Source organism: Stegodyphus dumicola, chromosome 1, assembly GCF_044657685.1.
Source record: "Stegodyphus dumicola isolate Sdum_Otavi_A_Nest chromosome 1, ASM4465768v1".
Classification (NCBI taxonomy): Eukaryota; Metazoa; Arthropoda; class Arachnida; order Araneae; family Eresidae; genus Stegodyphus; species Stegodyphus dumicola.
Window position 1 is genome coordinate 276,593,628 of NC_140768.1, and position 18,255 is coordinate 276,611,882.

Sequence of the window (18,255 nt, forward strand, 5' to 3'; positions counted from 1 at the left end):
AAAATTGTGTTACTAAAATTGAAAATAATCATTCAAATGATAAAAATTATTCTGTTGAGCAAGTTGGCGAAAATTTAGAAGAGAGCAATTCATATTTGAAGAAAGCAAAACTGAATAATTCTGAAGAAGTACAGGCTTTAATTGATACGGGGAGTTTTTGTTGTCTCTTAAGGACTTCAGTTGCTCAGAAATTTAAAGTGAAACCAAAACCTGCTATGAATGAATTGTACGGTTTTGTAAATCAAAGGGTGCCTGCAGTGGCCTCTATAGGAATGATTAAAGCCGATATTGAAGTTGATAATGTAAAAGGCCAAGGCATAAATATATACCTTGTACCTGATAATGCACAGCCAGTTGATCTAATCATCGGACGGACATGGCTTGATCTACCTCACATCGCTTATGTCAAAATAGGAAAAAGATTTCACTTTGGGTATAGGGAAGATGAACTATTTAGTAACCTCCAAATTGATGAAAAAATAAATCGAGTCTGCCTTAAAGCTCTTGAGGAAAATGAATTAGGGAAAATATGATCAGTCTTGTCAGTTCTCAAACAGATTCTGTAGATAATGGATTAATTATGATAGAAAATCCTTCCGAAGGTATAGGCTGTTTATTAGAAATTAAAAATGGCGAAACTTGTATACCAGTGATTAACATTGGCGATAGAAGTGTTAGGCTCCAAAACGATCAATGCGTTGGGAGAGCAGATGAAGTTGAACTATGTTTAAATACTGAAATTTCTGAATTGAGCTCTAACTTAGCAAAACGGAAAATATTAACTACATAAAAGTTCCTATAAGTTTAAGTCAAGTTAAAATTGGCTCAGATCTCGACGTTGATCACCAACAAGAGTTGTGTCTTCTGAATGAATAAAGAGATTGCTTTGCACTAAAGATTTCAGAACTAGGGTGCACAGATCTCTTAAAAATGGACATTAAAGAAATCGAAGGTTCAAAGCCAGTATGTATGAAGCCTTATAGAATAAATGCCTCTGAAAGAGCTGCGATCAAAGAAATAGTTCAAGAATGGAAGAAAATGGAATTGTAACAGAAACGCGATCCCCATATGCTAGTCCTGTCATACTGGTAAAGAAAAAGACCGGTGAATACAGATTAGTTATTGATTACAGACATCTCAATAGTCAAACTATAAAGGATAAATTTCCTCTGCCTAAAATAGATGATTTATTAGAACAATTGCATGAGTGTAGTCTGTTTAGAATGCTAGATTTAGCACACGGATATTTACAGATTCCATTAACTGAAAGTGCAAAATTGAAAACTGCTTTCGTAACACCGGATGAAAGTGGACAATTTGAAAGAATGATTTTTGGCTTGACTAACACTCTTGCAGAATTTCAACGATTGATGTATCATGCATTATCCTCATTATGTAATAAAGAAATGTTGTGCTACCTTGACGATATACTTGTTCCAGAAAGGACTTGGGAAGAAATGATTCAGAAATTAATTAAAGTATTCGAAGCACTACGTGCAGCTAAACTAACCCTGAAGTTACCAAAATGTGAATTTGCTAAACAAGAAATAGAATATTTAGGCTTTCTAATCAATAAAAACGGAATACAGCCGGGATCAAGAAAAGTTGAAGTAATATCAATATTCCCAGAACCTAAAAACCTTCATGAAGTTCGACGATTTCTTGGTTTAACAAGTTTTTTTAGAAGGTTTATTCCAAATTATGCCATTAAAGCTGGACCATTGACTCAACTAAGAAAAATCAAACATTCAGATGGGAAGAAAGTCAGCGGAATTCTTTTACAGTGCATTTTTTGCATTACAAAATAATATATATCTACACTATAAAATCTTAAAAATAGGCTGTACCCATGGGCGATGCCAAAGCAGGTGCTACTTGTGCGGCTGCACTGGGCAGCATAATTTAGGGGCGGCAAAATTTTTACAGTTTAGGAAGGAATCAAGCAGAGTTTCAGAGTCACAGGGTTAGTACTGAATAGCAAAAGTTTAGTACCAGCCCTGGCTGTACCTATATCTACATTTTAATTTTAGCTGTTTGATGCACATATGCAAGTACGTGCGTGTGTGAGTGCACATGTAACACTCAAAGCCACAGAATAATAATACAACCTTCTTAGGTACGCTACAAATTTCTGTTGCTAAAGAGCTAAAAAACTTGACTTGAACAGCGGAACTTTTGTAACTGAACAAGAAATTATGTCTGTTTATAGAATTAAAGAGAAAGTATTATCACATAAAACGAAGCAACTTAAACAACTTACATTGAAAGAAATGTTTAATAAAGTAAACAAATAAATATTAAGCTTTTTTTTTCGTAAATTTTGATACCTTTTAGATAATAATTGTTCTTTATTTCATAAATTACGGTTTCATATTTTTAATTTTAGAATTTCTGCATGCCATCTTACGAGATTTAAACTGATGATCTATAATCCGGAAAAATCGATAATCCGGAATCGCCGAAGTCCCGACGAGTCCGGATTAACGACTTTTGACTGTAGATAATAAAAGAAATTCCAAATTTGGGCTTATTCAAGTGGCGATATTCAAGTGGATATGTATTTTATTCAAAATTTGATGGCTCTAGGTTTCGTCGTTTTATCACAGCACAAGAAACATACATATATTTATGCAGATTCTTCCTTATTTAATTTCTTTAAATATTTTACAGGGCTGTAATATTTTATGGCAACAGTTTGAAAAGTAAGCCAACATTTAAAGTTTCTAACATAAAATGCCAAAACGCAGTTAATAGCTCTTTTGGGCTAATGCCCTTTGGGCAGCAAAAAACATAAAATAGCCTTTTAAATATTTATGAAACTTCATTCAACTTTTGCTCTTCTCCAAGGAATCCTAAAAGATTATTGCACATTCCCAAGTATAAGTTGCTCCACATATAAGCCAAAAAATAAGTTTTGCCTATTAATATATAATGCAAACTGTAATGTACCATCAAAAGTTTGACTAATTGGTCTACCTTAACTAGATTTATTAAATGAAGTTAAAGGTGAGTACTAAGTCCTCATTAGTTCAAAATCTATGCAAAACAACAATCATTAAATTATCAAAAAAATGTTGCATTAACATGCTATATGGTTGAAAAAGATAATGTTATTATGTGCAAGATAGGTTATGATGATATTAATTGTGAGCTAGAGGAAAATGCCATTTACCTGAACTCAACAGCAACAAAACGTGATTTCTGAGAACAGCTAGAAAATTCTGAGTTTGACAATGACAATAAGAAATTTTATTACTATATATTAAGATTAATATTTTTTTTAATATTTCAATTATTGCTATTTTTCAAATTTTCATTTTTCTGATCAAATTCTTTTTTAACACGTTGACTGCCAACTACGTGATAATTCGTAGATTGTATTCTTTTCTAGGACGCCAACTACAAGTTATCTCGTACTGTGTTTACTTGCAATTTTTGTGCAGCTACAATTAAACTCGGAATTTGTCAGTGCTAATATTGATAGATGGCTTCTGGGAGAAAAACAAAAAATCAATGCTGGCTAGCATGAAAAGAAAATTTACTAAAAACAAACAAAAAATATAATTATAAAAATTAGTAACATAATATACGATTCGGCTTCTCGGACCGGAATCCGAAAAGTGCCATGGTAGTCAACATGTTAATTATTATAGTTCACATACATGCTGATTTCCTAACTTCAGTAACAAAAAAAATTGCTACACGTTTTTGTTTACACAGGAAAAATCTTGAATTGATATAAAGAAGAGTGGCTGTGTTTTTGTAATTTACAGAAATCTACAGTTTTATTCTGATCTTGATGAAATATGGCATACTGACCTTTAAAACAGAGAAACTTGTTTACATAAGATTTCTCAAAAACCACTCCATAGGGACCCCAATTATATACACAGATTTTATGCAAATTTGATGAACTTTTGATTAAAACACGGTGATTTAGAAGCTTTGTGTTGCCACTTTGCAAAGTGTAAGATATTTATGTTCCAAATTTAATAAGAAAAATCAATGATATAAAAGAAGTGTGTTGCCATTTGAGGAAATTCAATATATTTATCTTTTAACTTATTAAACAAACTCAAGAATTTAAGGCAAATGTACTGGTGTTCCCTGAATTAGAATATTTTTATTTTCCATGGATCTGTATATTGCTGTTCAGTGAAGCATAAGATATTTAATTTTTCTTTCAAATTTATTCTGTTAATAGTTAACAACCTGAGCGATTTCTCAGCAATAAACACAGATTCGTTTGAATTACAAGTACCATTAATTACTAGTTGGATTCATTAAAATCATCTAAATATTTAAATAAAAATGTTTGTTAATTTTTTTGTATGTAACTAAAGATTACAGTACAGTTGTACACAAACAAACATAGGACTAAAAAATGTGATTTCAGTTAAATCTACAGATAATCCTAACCTCATAACAACTTACACTTTTTAATTACATGGCCATCTAAAATCAGCCTTGGCTCATCTTTAAACAATGTTTCACAAACAGTTTTTGTTACTCAAATAAATTTTCGGCATTAGTTCTCATCTCAAAATCAAAGTATAAAACTCAAAACTTCTTCATAAAGTAATTATAAAAGACTTGTACAGTTTTCCATATTTATAATTTGTTTGTCTTCTCTAGAATATTTTATGGCCTGAAACTGTATCACTAATTTTTAAATTTAAGGATAAAACACTACAGAAATCCACTTATTTGATATTGATATTTTAAGACTTAGAAGTTATGCATAACTATCAAGGATAAAATAAAAAGTTTTAGGACAGTACTAACATGGTTTTCTGCTTACAATGTAACCATGCATAATTTTTAAATAAATACACAATTGAATGTTTATATCTAATTTTCTACTTTCTATTCATTCTACTGATAACAGTTACCTTTAATATTAGTTTAACTTCTTATTTATTTAAATCCTTAACTAACAGAAAAATACTTTTTGATGTTAAATTCAAAAAATAATAGGCTAACGTTTCAAAGCTCAATTCATAAAAAAAAGCAAATTTCTAATATAAAAATGCTTATTATATTATAGTTTAATCTTTCACATACATTTTTTGTAGTACACAATTTTTGTCACATTTATCTGGTTGCATCAGCAAAAGCTACACTTACGTTGGAATGTTCTGGGATTATTTTGGGATGTATTACTTGAATTTCTGAATGCTCTCAAAATGATGCTCTTTGACATATCAAATATCAAAATTCATAAAACAAATTTATTTTTTAAAAAATAAAAATGTCAGAGATTTCAATTTAAGAATTAGAAAGTGGTCCATAATTTGATGAAGAAGGTTGCCAAACTTACTTAATAAGGTGGGTGTGATTAATTTTTCTTTGTAAACAATATTGCTCTTCATTATATATTCCTAGAATTTTGAATGCGTTAATGACAGGTATCATATCCCAAAATTAAACAAAAAATTTCAATTGAACTTCTCTTCAAAAACATTCAATATTCTAAAGAAAGTAGATCGAAGAACATAAATAATCATTCACATTATTCATTATTTGTCAGCATGTTGAAATCAGCTGAAAAAATGCAATTTTAAAACTTTACACCATGTATTTTTTTAAAGTATTAAATAAAGTGCATCTTTTCTAAACTGAGTGAAAAAGTTCATTAAGGCACTACATATAAAAAATTACCTAAAATGTTCTTTAGCAAACACTAAAGCTTACTAAAAATCTTAATATGAGTGTAAAGAAAGCACATGACCATTAGCATTAGAAAGTAACTATTTCATTTGCATCGGTATGTATCTGCATAATATACCTTTGTACTACCAATTAAAAATTGATATATAGAATGACATTTCTTGCAAAACTGACACAAATCTTGTCGCTATTTGCACTTTTGTTTCATAACAAACTGTAGAGAAAAGTAAATTCTCTTTTAAAATGTTACCACCTAGTAAAAAATTATTCAGAACTAAATTTTGTTCAGCAAAGTACCTATCTTTCTTCATAAATACTTGAAATAGCTGCTGTCACAGATTTTTGAAGCATCAAGTCACATCCTGAAAAAAATATTTACATCACAATTAGTACAAGTAAATAATATTCAATAAAGCATTCATTACAATACTAAGGAAAAAAGTCAGATATTTAAAACTATGCAACATCTTTACAAGAAATCCAGGTTATATAAGACAATATTTAGTACAGTCGAATATGATAACTGGTTAAGTTTCCCAACTAAGAGTAAATTGTACCAATTTTTGTTACAGCAGTTTCTTTTTCTGTAGGATGGAAAAAGTCATTACAGCGTACCTCAACTGTTAACACATACAGAATCATTCCAAAGATTTATGAATCTTGCATAATACACAGGATTCAGCAAATTACAAGAAAATAAATCAAGAATTTAAGGAAATATACTTAAAAAAAAAAACATATTTAGGTGACAGCAACAAAAATATTCTAGAAAGTAAATTTTTAGCAAAACCATTATTTGTTACCTTTATTTACAAAGATTCTTGGGATTATGCATATTTATATCCTAAAATTTATGCTACAGTAGTTCTAGGTATAAATTTCAATTACGATTTTAGGAATAAAAAGAAATCTAAATAAAAGAAAACAGTTATAGGAATTCAAAACTGTTAAATTTTATAAAATTTGAAACAACCCAAGATTCCATCCAGAATTTATGTTATGTGCTATAGTTTTTTATTCACTACAAAATCAAAGAAACTTTTCATTAATGCACTTAATAAGTGCTATGACAATCCTGAATCATTAACATATTCACTACTAATGGCCATTAAAGACAAGATAAAATTTTACCTGAGATACAGGGATTTATACAGTCCCGCAAAAGATATCTATACCTGATACATGCACAGAACTGCTTAACTGCTTATCTATTACATACACAGAACTGCTTAACTTCCTTTAAATTTCTACTTATTTCTGCTAAATAACTCGAGCTATTATAGTACACATTTACAACATATCACTAGCTACATGCTGCACTTGATACAATAAAAAAACAAAGATATGTAATGAACTATGGTGAATTTCCAATGCACTACGGCCACTACGGATAATCATAAGTCACTTTCTCATTACCAAACAGCCATCAACAGTAGTAAGTATCATAAGTTAATAAATGGTCATGTTAATAAAAAGACAAATGTGAACAACCAGTTATTATTACAATTAGTGTAAATAAGTATGTCTTCTGCTACTAATTCTTTAGTGATGATGGAAACATGGTGGCCAAGGGCAAGAACTATGTTACCCACATATTACACAAATCTACGATAAAGAAAGCATTTTTCAATATTTTTGCAGTTTTAACACTTATTTTATAATTTTAATAAAGATGACACTCAGAAACTACATTTTTTATCAATGGTAATTTGTTTGTTTGTAATCCCTTTTAATACTAACTACAGACAGCAGCTGTTCTTACTACTGAGATGAGTTACTACCTGTAACTCAAAAATAGAAAACGCAGTTTCAATCTCATTTTTCTACCAGCTTTACAATTTATTTCCCATTTACAACAGAAATGCTGAAAATTTAGTTATTTTGTTTCATTACAGATAATGACAACTGCAGTATAACACGCAGAACATTCTAATTTAAAAAAATAAGTCTCCACTTGAAAGAAGTTTTAGAAATACTGTTCTAAAATTTTCAGATTGAATGGTTTTAATTGCTTCTGTTCTATAAAAGCAGGGCTGATAACAAAGGCCTTCAGACAAAGAAAATTTTGGCACCCATACAAATAGTCTCTACAATACACATCGGGCATGGCCAAACTGCAATTTGAAAGCCCTTTAAATGCAGTCCACAATTTAGCAAGCACTCATTTTATCTCTACAATATTGTGCAGTGGTGCACTAATTTAATAAGCATTCAGTAATTAATTTACTTTTTTAATTAAAGTTAAATTAACTTTTTTAAATTAACTTTTATGAATATAATTAATTTGTGCATTTGATCAAGATAAACTGTTCTGTTGGTAAAACTTGTTTGCATAAACTTACAAATTTCTGCAGTATAGTGATAAAAGTAAGTAAAATATTTACACACTTCAACATGTGGAAAGACGTAGGTATACTTCTGTAATTCACCTTAATTCAGAGCAATTTCTTTGAGATTCATAAATATGAAACTTGCATAAACTGAAATCATTAAATTCACATAAATCTGTTTTATTTTATCAATATTTATTTTCTTGCTGTTATAAAGTTGTTGGTTCTGAAAAGTATCTATTTAAAACTTTCGTTTAAAAAAATGCAACCTGTGACTATTTTTTTAGATAATTATCTGCTTAAATATGTGAATTTTTGTTTCAGTGTATTACAACTTACTGAAGTATTTAAGCATACTAAAACAAAATAACTTTCTTTCCTATCTCTTACACTTTGTATAAGAAATTATTTTTAATAAATTATGATAATATTGTGAATAAATCAGAAATATCACCTCTTCAAGGAAAATTGGAACGTACAACCCAACAGGTTGCTAATAAATCCAAAATAAATTCTTGAAATATTCAGAAACATCATTTTTAGAGGCTTGAATGTTATATGCATGCATTTAGATTTCAAACTTTTTCTTAATAATTTTCTGTACATAGTAAATTATCATATCATCTGTATCATTCTAAAACAAAAATTTAACAATAGCGAAGCATTTCATTATAAATTTAATACATTTTAACTGGAAAATACATGCAAAGAACAGCTTAGAAACACATACGTTTCACTATCGTAATGCAAGGTATTAACAAAACAAACATTGACAATGCTTGTTAGGTAGGGTTTCATTCCCTGATATTGGACGAAACTGCGAACCTTTTCTCCTTCTAATCTAACCTCCTTGATAATAATGTATGTTACATTATGAGGTGGATGCCAATTTACTAATAATTAATACATTAGTGATACAATTTATTATAACAACAAATTCATACAGAACATTATGAAGAAAACAACACAAAATAATATTCTAGAATTATAAAACATCAGTACTACTCGTTAAGCATATCTGTAGTAAAACACTAATGTATTCAAGTAAGATTTTTCTCGTTAAATGTTCTGCATCATTTCAAGTTACATTAATACATGCTTAGATAATATGGGACCTTTATACTGTGGAATGACAAGCTGTACATCTAGTCTTTCAGATAACCAGGGCCAGCAACAGGCCTTTTTGTCACCTAGTACATAGCTGAAACTCCTAAATTCTGCCACTTGGTTCCGACCTAAATTTAAAAAAATTTGCTGCTCCTAAATCGTACGACTACATCAGCTCTGTCCATAACAATGACATGAAATCCAGTGCAATTATGTCAGATAATCTCAGCGACTATGGTGCATTAGCTTCATAACCAATGATACTGCACCTAAAATTGTCCAACAAACTCCACAATGATGCTAACTGAGGTAGCGGGATGTCATCGTTTTTTTCTTCTTTTTTATGGCGGGCGCTAGCCATTTTTAGGCTTTCGCGACTACAAAGGCCAGAAGGTGGTCATTTTTACTATGGAGGCACCTAATAGGATGGCCATCATTATTTTCTATGAAGGGACAGACAATTTACATCCGTACCTTCTCCCGGATTCGAACCCAGGCCATTCAGCATCGCAGTTGGCTCCTCTAACCACTATATTGCCTGGGCAGCAGGGATATCATAAACCACACGGAACACTATTTCACAGCCCAACATCCGATCCTGTGATTTGCAATATTTCAAATTATATTTTCATCCAATTATAGTTCCTTTGAAAAATGGAGGTCCTATGAGGAGATCATTCCAAGTTCGGCATCAGATTCTGTTGGATCCCTGCATCTGATGACAAACCTCTTGTTGCTATGATAAATAGTAATGATCAATAGTGCAAAGTGAGGTAGTTTAACACCCTAATGCAATCAAGTTTTCCCTCATCCATCCAACATAATGTTAACCAAGAAATACAGTTGTGCATCCAGTCCATCACAAAGTTGAAACAATCACACAATTTCTGATAATTTCTTTGCAGCAACTTTTGTGCTAGTGTTACACTGGGCTCAGAGGCGTAGCTAGGGTTTTTGGCATCCGGGAACAACTGAAGATTTTGCGCCCCCTTTTGTGTACCAAGAATGAAAAACATTTCATTCTAAAATTTCTTAATTACAATTTGGCACCCTCTTGATGTTGCGCCTGGGAACAGATGTCCCCCCTTGCCCCACCCTAGCTACGCCACTGACTGAATTTATAACAAAAATTGCCATACACAGCCTAATGTAAGCCTACTGCTGCACTAATGTCTCAGTACAGTGTGAATGGGCAAGCCCAGTGAGCAAGGATGTTCATTGAATACATGTGGAGATCTGCAAATGTGAACTTGCCTCCACAGAGATGATTTGTAATCTTCCCTGTTTCTCTGAGCTGGAAAATTACGATGTCATTAGTGACATATTTATATTGCTGATCCGATACAGAGCAATCTGCATTTCAGAACTTCTAGTCAAGTTACTGGAGTATACAGAGCATCATTTCACATAAAATCAAAGACCCTCTACTGTCTGATTAATATATATATATATATATATATATTTTTTTGGGGGGGGACAGAATCATTGACTTTCAGAACTCACTGATACCAAGAAAAGTTGAAAGCTGGAGAGTTTATTTCTAAATTCTAAAATGTTAATTCAAATTTATCTAAATTATGCCAATTAATATATTACTACATATATTTTATTTTGAATCTAAATAAAAAGAAGTCGACAGAGATATAAAAGATGGCATAACGTTTTTTAAATACTGTGCAAGAATTGTATTGCCCTGTTCTGCATGCAATGTATTTTATTGTATTCCAGAGGCCTGTAAGCAATGTATTTTATTAATAAAATTATATAGGTGTGTAATTCATGAATTAAAAATGTCGAATTTCTATTTTCAATGTTCTTCAGATTTTTTTTTTAAATTTATATCAATACAAACCATAGAGAGAAAATTTTATAGCTTTTAGCAAAATGCCAAGCAAAACTATTTTATAAAAACTTTCATGAATGATCTAAGCCAGCGGTTCTCAACTTTTTGACTAACACGTACCATCTAAACAAAAATTGAAAACCTTTAGTACCACTACTACAAAGTACTACTACCACCACCACTCATGAACAAAGCTCAGATCGCATAAATTTACAAGTGTTACAGAAAAAATTCAATCAGTATGTTGGGGTTTTAATTTTTGAATTTAATAGTTAAAAATACTTTGCTTCTTTACGTACCACCTATTTTTCTCTTGCGTACCACCAGTTGAGAACCCCTGATCTAACATATTTGACAATATATTTAAAATTTCATATAAGTCAACATATACAATGGCGTGGCTCACAAAAATGATCGGACAATTCGAATTTTGGTATATTTTAATGAACATGAAAACTAAAATTAGTTAAAACAAAAAGAAAAATTTTTATTTTGATTATACGTGAATTCAACATTCATTTTATAGTAAAGACATTTTTGAAAAGATGAAAATTATTCTCACCAAAGTAATCAAACACTTTCAGTAATAGCCAAAAATGACAAAAAGTTACATTGTTTTTATATTTCTTAATAGCTTGTGGGATTATCTTTACATGTGATCACTTCACATAATCTTTTGTGCATTGACTTCACAAATTTTTTTGTTATTTCTGGACTTCTTTTGAATGTCACTCTTTTTGAATCACTGCTTTCAGCTGTTGCTGTGAAGATATGCTCTGTTTTCAAATTTTTTATTCTAGTTCCTCTCAAATATATTCAACAGGATTAAGATCTGGCAATTGGAGTGGCACCTTAAATACTTGTGGACACTTACATAACAGCCAGAGTCTAGCATTGTGCACAATATGCTTTGGATCATTGTCTTCATAGAATTTTAAACTATTTTGTGTATTAAATTTTTATGCTGAAGATGCAAAATATCACTTCAAGATGTCAAGGTACTTATACTGATACATAAACTCTACATTACCAACACTGAATATGCCACACATCGCCATACCATAACTTCTCCTCTGCCATGTTTAACACTTGGTACTAAGTTTTGTTTCCAGAATTCTTCGTTGGGTTTTCTCCACATCAGAATTCATCCATTTGAGCCAAAGATGTTAAATTTGCTTTCAGCAACAAACAACACATTTCCCCAGTAGTCGAGTGCCCTGTGTCTTTTGTTTCATCAATCTTGCGAAAGTAGAGTCAAAGATTTTTTTTTTTAATGACATAAAATTTTTTCCTTGCTATTCATGCATGCAGATCTCATTACTCTTCTTACAGTTTCTGGATTTACACATATTCCACATAGTTTTACAAGTTTAGGAGCACTCAGTTTTGGATTCTTTTTAATATTCCTTAGAATAAAGCATTTCATTCGATCATATAACTTGGACAGACTTCCAGGTCTTTTTTGTGAAAATCAATAACTAATCTGCAGGTTTCTAACAATGTTTGCTTTTGTGATCGAGCCGTTGTAAAAAAAAAAAAAAAAAAAAAAAAAAAAAAAAATGAAATAACAAGTATTCTCTAAAAAGAAAATTAAAATTATACAGCAAATGACTTTTAGATCGTTCCTAAATTCTTTATCCAAGCTAATTCCATAAAAGTTCACTTTTTATTTATTGCAGACGATTTTAATAAGTTATTTAATAATATTTTAATAATTTATGAAAATGTCCAATTAATTTTGTGATACCTTTTTTCCCTCATTTCAGCCTAAAATGTTATTTTTTAAATTTATTATTTAATTTTTTTCAAATTTATTTAGTACAAAGAGGGAGCTAAGGAAATATGTATTTAAAGGGAAAATATTATTTTCTATTTTATTTCAAAGCTTTCCTTCAATTACTTGAAAAAAAAAAATTGTGTCTGATCATTTTTGTGATACATTGAACAGTAAATTTTCAGGATCAGATTCAGAAACGTATATATGTATGCATGTATGTACAGATGTATGTGTTCATGTATGCGTTTATATATATATATATATATATATATATATATATATATATACAAACATATGCATGTGTGTTTATATACACACACATATATGCACATAAACACACGTGTATACATACCTACCTTTCTGAATCTGGTACCAATAACAGAAGAGTACCAAATTTTATATATATATATATATATATATAATATTAATAGTTTTCTTCTTTGCTTTAGCCCACCAGTGGCCGAGTAGTAAAGACGCTGAACACTGGTAGTTCGGTCCGGGGTTCAAATCCCACGAATGGGCTGGCTGCATGGGCATTTTTGTGGTTTTCCTCATGTGTAATGTGTATACGAGCCAGTTTACCTTAGAAAGCCTTCCACGAAGTCATCCCTCCCTTTAGGCAGATAGCTCTCGTGTGCTTTTCCATAATTAAATAATCCAATCCAATCCAATCCAATCTTCTTTGCATTACTTTCCATCATTTTTATCAGATAAACAAATTAATTTTCAGCTATTTTAAATTTCCCTATCATTAATAATTTAAATATATACATATGTAAACAATATATAGAAATAGCAGGAAGTGCCAATACTTCTGTGGAACAGATGACTTAAATTAAGTAATTCTTATTCATAAAATTAATTTTTCTGACATACTTTACAACCCGTCATCATAAATTTAAAGTAATGTAGTAATAGCAAATAAAATAGCTTAAGCAGTAAATAAAAATAATGGTCAGTTAATGTGAAAACACAATTCTGCACTGCAAATTTAAGATACTGTAACATGTAAATGTGCATCAATTGTTCAATCTAAGTACATCACCCTGTGTCAAAAGTTATAAGCACAGCAAAACCATAGCTTTGAATAATGCTTGAATCTTGGAACATAAAATGTTTAATATTAATATTACTTCACAACTGCTTTAGTATGTTGAAAACAAATAATAATTCTGTACTTAACAGATATACAAAAAAATGTGCGATATAAACTCTGTTGACATTTCTTTCAATAGTTGATAATATTTTTATACTATAGGATCATAGTTATTCAAAATTATCTTGGTTAATAAAAAATATGCAATAATTATTAAGAAAAAAAAAAGAATTAAAAGAATTATGTTTAACCAATAAACTTGTATTTGTTTCGAAAATACTTTGGCAATGCATCCATACACAACAAATATTAGAAATAATTGTTCAAAAGTTATTTTTTAATACATCAATCAGATAAAAATTTATAGTAACTATTAATTAGTATAATTTTATGCTCAGAAAATTATAAGGATACTGCAAAACATTTGTAGGAGAAATATACTTCACTGACATTCATATTTTGTGTTATGATATATGTTTTATAAATGCATTTATAATGAAACACAGATGATTTTATTCACCTTTGCTTTGGAAAATACTATTTCTTTAATTCTAAGCTAACAAAGAAAAATGCATTTTTTTTTAAAATTCAACACTAGTTTAAAATGTTATAAGTACATAATTTTAAGAACAATGGTGCCCCAAAAAAATTCTTCTAATTTATATTTCATTTTATTTGCTTACTTTTCATGGAATCATTTTTAACAAACTAACAAATAACTATTTCAGTTTTTTAAAAAAATTCAGAAGAATATAAAGAATCAAAATAAATAAATATACGCATGTATAATACGAATGCAAGTTTTATGTATAAAAAATTTTAAAAGATACATAAAATGCTATCTACATTAGAAAGGACGTTAAATTTATAATTTGGAAAATTTCAAAAAAATTTATCTGAACATTAAATTAAATAAGCTCATAAAATATATTTTTCAATAACAATACTGTTATTAAAAATAATACGTTTAAGTTTTTAACTAATTATTGTTTGTAATAAATACTTTTTTAATAAAATAAAACAATTTTTAAACTATAATAACTTTTAAATAAAAGTTTAATAATTTATAAAAAGAATAAGGAATGTTATTAACATTAAAACTTTTTTAATTTTTATATAAAATAACATACCTTTCTTAATTTCATTGAATTATAATAACATACCCGAAATATTCCATGTATCACTTCTCTACGCTTCATTTCCAGCAACACCAATCATTAAATCGCATCCCTTATTTTTGCCGTTAAATTAGTTTCTCGCGAAAAGTTTCGAAGCTTTCAAAGAAAACCGCGCCAATCTAAACAATCGCGGGAAAGAAAAGAAACTTGCACTGAAAACAACAAATAAAAAAGCAAGGATCCGAAAAAAAAGGACAGAGCAGACCATTTTTACAACCCAACATTCAAAGCGAGAACAAAAATCTCTCCATGGGTGATGCTTTCGTACACCGCTGGGAGCATGAAGAGCTTCCAGCGGCAATCCCTGTGGCTGTTCCTTCATGAATCGGAAATTAATGTCGCCGCCACTCTTACAATATCCACAAAATATAATCGCATCCCAAAAAACTCACAACAGCAAATATCCCAGGGTTTTACTTTCATTATTTAAGCTACAAGCACCAGAAAAGAAGCAAAGTCGCAACACTTTTTTTTGCGCGTGTTTTCATTCGAAGTTTTTGAGATGGAACTCAGAAATATTCCCCCCTCTTCTGAGTATGAGCGTGAGTGGTGACTCACGGAACAAAGCAAAATGTTTTTATCCGTCATTTTCGCCCTCTAGCATTTTTAGAATTTTTGTCCAAGTATGGTCACTTTATATATCAGCAGTGCAGGCTTCGATTCTCTCATTAGAGTAGAATAAAAACAAAAAAAGCACTTATATAACTTACCTCGCAACGGTAGCTACAGCAAGCATTTTTAGAGAGCTGTTATTCTCTCTCTATAGGGGTTGCCAGAACTGAAAAAGGCTGTCATCGCCAGATTTCGGCGGAGTTGCGATTGCCATAAATTGAAGCTCATCATTTTCAGTCGCCAGAGGGAATTTTATCGACCATATTTTGCGAGGTATTTTCTACGTAATTCAACACAAACTCATAATACGTTTTATAATCATTTTTAAAAATGGCGTCGTCTTTTGTGTTCTTTCGCAAAATGAAAGAACCATTTGCTTCTCTGTTTGGTTTTGCTGACAGTTTCAAGCAGTATCATGGCCATGAAATGTATCAGAAGAATGACAATAGCAAATAAATTTTAATTTTTTATTTAGAGTGAAATAAAAAGATAATCTTACAAAATCAACTAGATGAGGAGTTTTCCATGTCAGAAAAGGATTAGTCATTCCATCATCTTCTGAAAGAGTTCTGTTGAGACTCTTTGTTCATTTAAAACTTCGTTTTTGTAATGTTGTCCATACATTAGAATGAATATCCAATTTACGAATATATGATTTTGAATGAATAATTTACGGTCCTTAAGATTCGCAAAAAATTTGGAATAGTACCATATAATCTTAACCTGTTATTAGGTTTAAAGGTTTATATATATGTTGAATGATCTAAAATTCACTTAGTTCGAAAACAATTTTTTCTAATACTTGCGCAAAAGCTGCAAAGTAAGATAATAATAATTTATTTACTAAAGAAATACTGATTATATTATCTCCTAATATAAATTTAGTAGAAGTATCAAAAAAGAGGGAACTCATATGTAGGAAGTTAATTCCGAAAATTGTGTTTTAAAGTAACTTGGATGTAAATTATGAAAAAAAAAAAAAAAACGTTTTATGGGGACTTGAATTTAAATCATGAATAACAAAATTCAAAATTTCAATCTTTGAAAAATAAATTAATAATCAATTCATCGAAATTAAATTCGATTCATCGAAAATAAATTTCCGATCAATAGCGATAATTACTTGTTTTTAATTATTAATTTCTCTTTCAAAGATTGAAATTTTGTTATTCATGATTTAAATTCCAGTCCCCGTAAAAGTTCTTTCCAGCGGCCGAGCGGTAAAGCCGCTGAACACTGGTAGTTCAGTCCGAGGTTCGAATCCCGCGAATGGCCTGGCTTCCCTTAGAAAGTCCTCCACGAAGGCATCCATCCTCTTAGGCAGATAGCCCTAGTGTGCTTTGCCATAATTAAATACACCAACACCAATACACTTTAGTATATATATATATATATATATATATATAAATTGGTAAATTGTAATTAGTAAATTGGAATAAAAGCAAGGCAATTTCTCTATAATACATTTGCAACTGTGTATAAAAGGTTTAACACCTCTTACACACAGTTGCAATTATATTATAGAGGAACTGCCTTGCCTTGTGTTAAACCTCTTATACACGGTTGCAGTTAGTATATTATAGAGGAATTGCTTTGCTTTTACTCCAATTTACTAATTAATTTAGATGCTTTAGTTTATTCTACTTCAATCCTGCAGTTATAGCGCAGGACGTGTTTAAGAAAAATTTTAATTCTAATTTTTAGCCTATTTTATATTTCTTTAAATAACACTCTTATATATGTATATAACATTCTTAGTCTAATTTTGTTGTGAAGTACTTAAAGTATGTATATATTATAAAATATATAATATTAATATATAGTATGCCATGCATTTTACATATAATATTACTAAAAAAAATTGAATTCTCTGAAACAATAAGACTACGATAAAAGATTATTTGAATTAAATGACAAAACAAAGCAATTTTAAAGTTCTAAAACCTACCCAATTATATAAATAGTTCTAAACTCCATTTTCGCATAGAAAGGAAAGAAAATCCTACCATTTTTTCCAGTCTTTTGCAATTACAATTCTTTTCCTCCATAGTAAGAATTGAAAAAGCTAGTTTCTGAACAAAAATGTATCTTCTAAATTAATTCTTTACAAGTACTTTCGTATTTATAAATTATTAAAGAGAATTATATTTATTATTTATTTTCGCTTCGTTTTCCGTACTGCATTTATAGCAAATGATTAATTCTCTTTAATTACAATTCATTTCATTGCAATAAAATATTTTAATATGTGTGTGTTGCTTAGTAATGATTTAAAGCTTCAATAAAGTATGATATGAATCCGGCATGTGTCGAGAAAGAACCAAAGACTCGCCACCTGTCCTCCAACACACGAGACAGATTTGCATGGCAGAGAATATTTCCGTCTAGGCCCACGCAGACTTCCATGTCTTTGACAGAGGTTTCTATCATTGCTGGGAGGTAAGGGAAAAAGGGCCCTGTGTTCAACTCTTCAGAGATGAAGGCTGACCCTCAGTTTGCTTTTATGGACGACAACCTTCATTCACATAGGACCACTAGCGTAACTAAAACAATTGGGCCCCTATTCAATAAAAAGTATATAAAAAAAAAATCTTATAGCTTTCAGATTTTATACTACTCTCAAAGGGGATTTTTTTTCATTT

At 30.1% G+C, this 18,255-nt stretch overlaps 1 protein-coding gene across 2 annotated transcripts in view; it reads right to left on the bottom strand.

Moving 5' to 3' along the window:
- Nucleotides 1-15,752, bottom strand: part of LOC118188929 (uncharacterized) — a 151,591-nt gene extending 135,839 nt beyond the window's left edge. For both annotated transcript variants that reach the window (XM_085807253.1, XM_085807243.1), the window contains exons 1-2: nucleotides 15,712-15,752; nucleotides 5,968-6,032 (exon numbers count right to left, since the gene is read on the bottom strand). The gene's annotated coding sequence lies outside the window, so the exon portion shown is untranslated. The remainder of the gene's footprint in view (nucleotides 1-5,967; nucleotides 6,033-15,711) is intronic.
- Nucleotides 15,753-18,255: the final 2,503 nt, after the last annotated feature.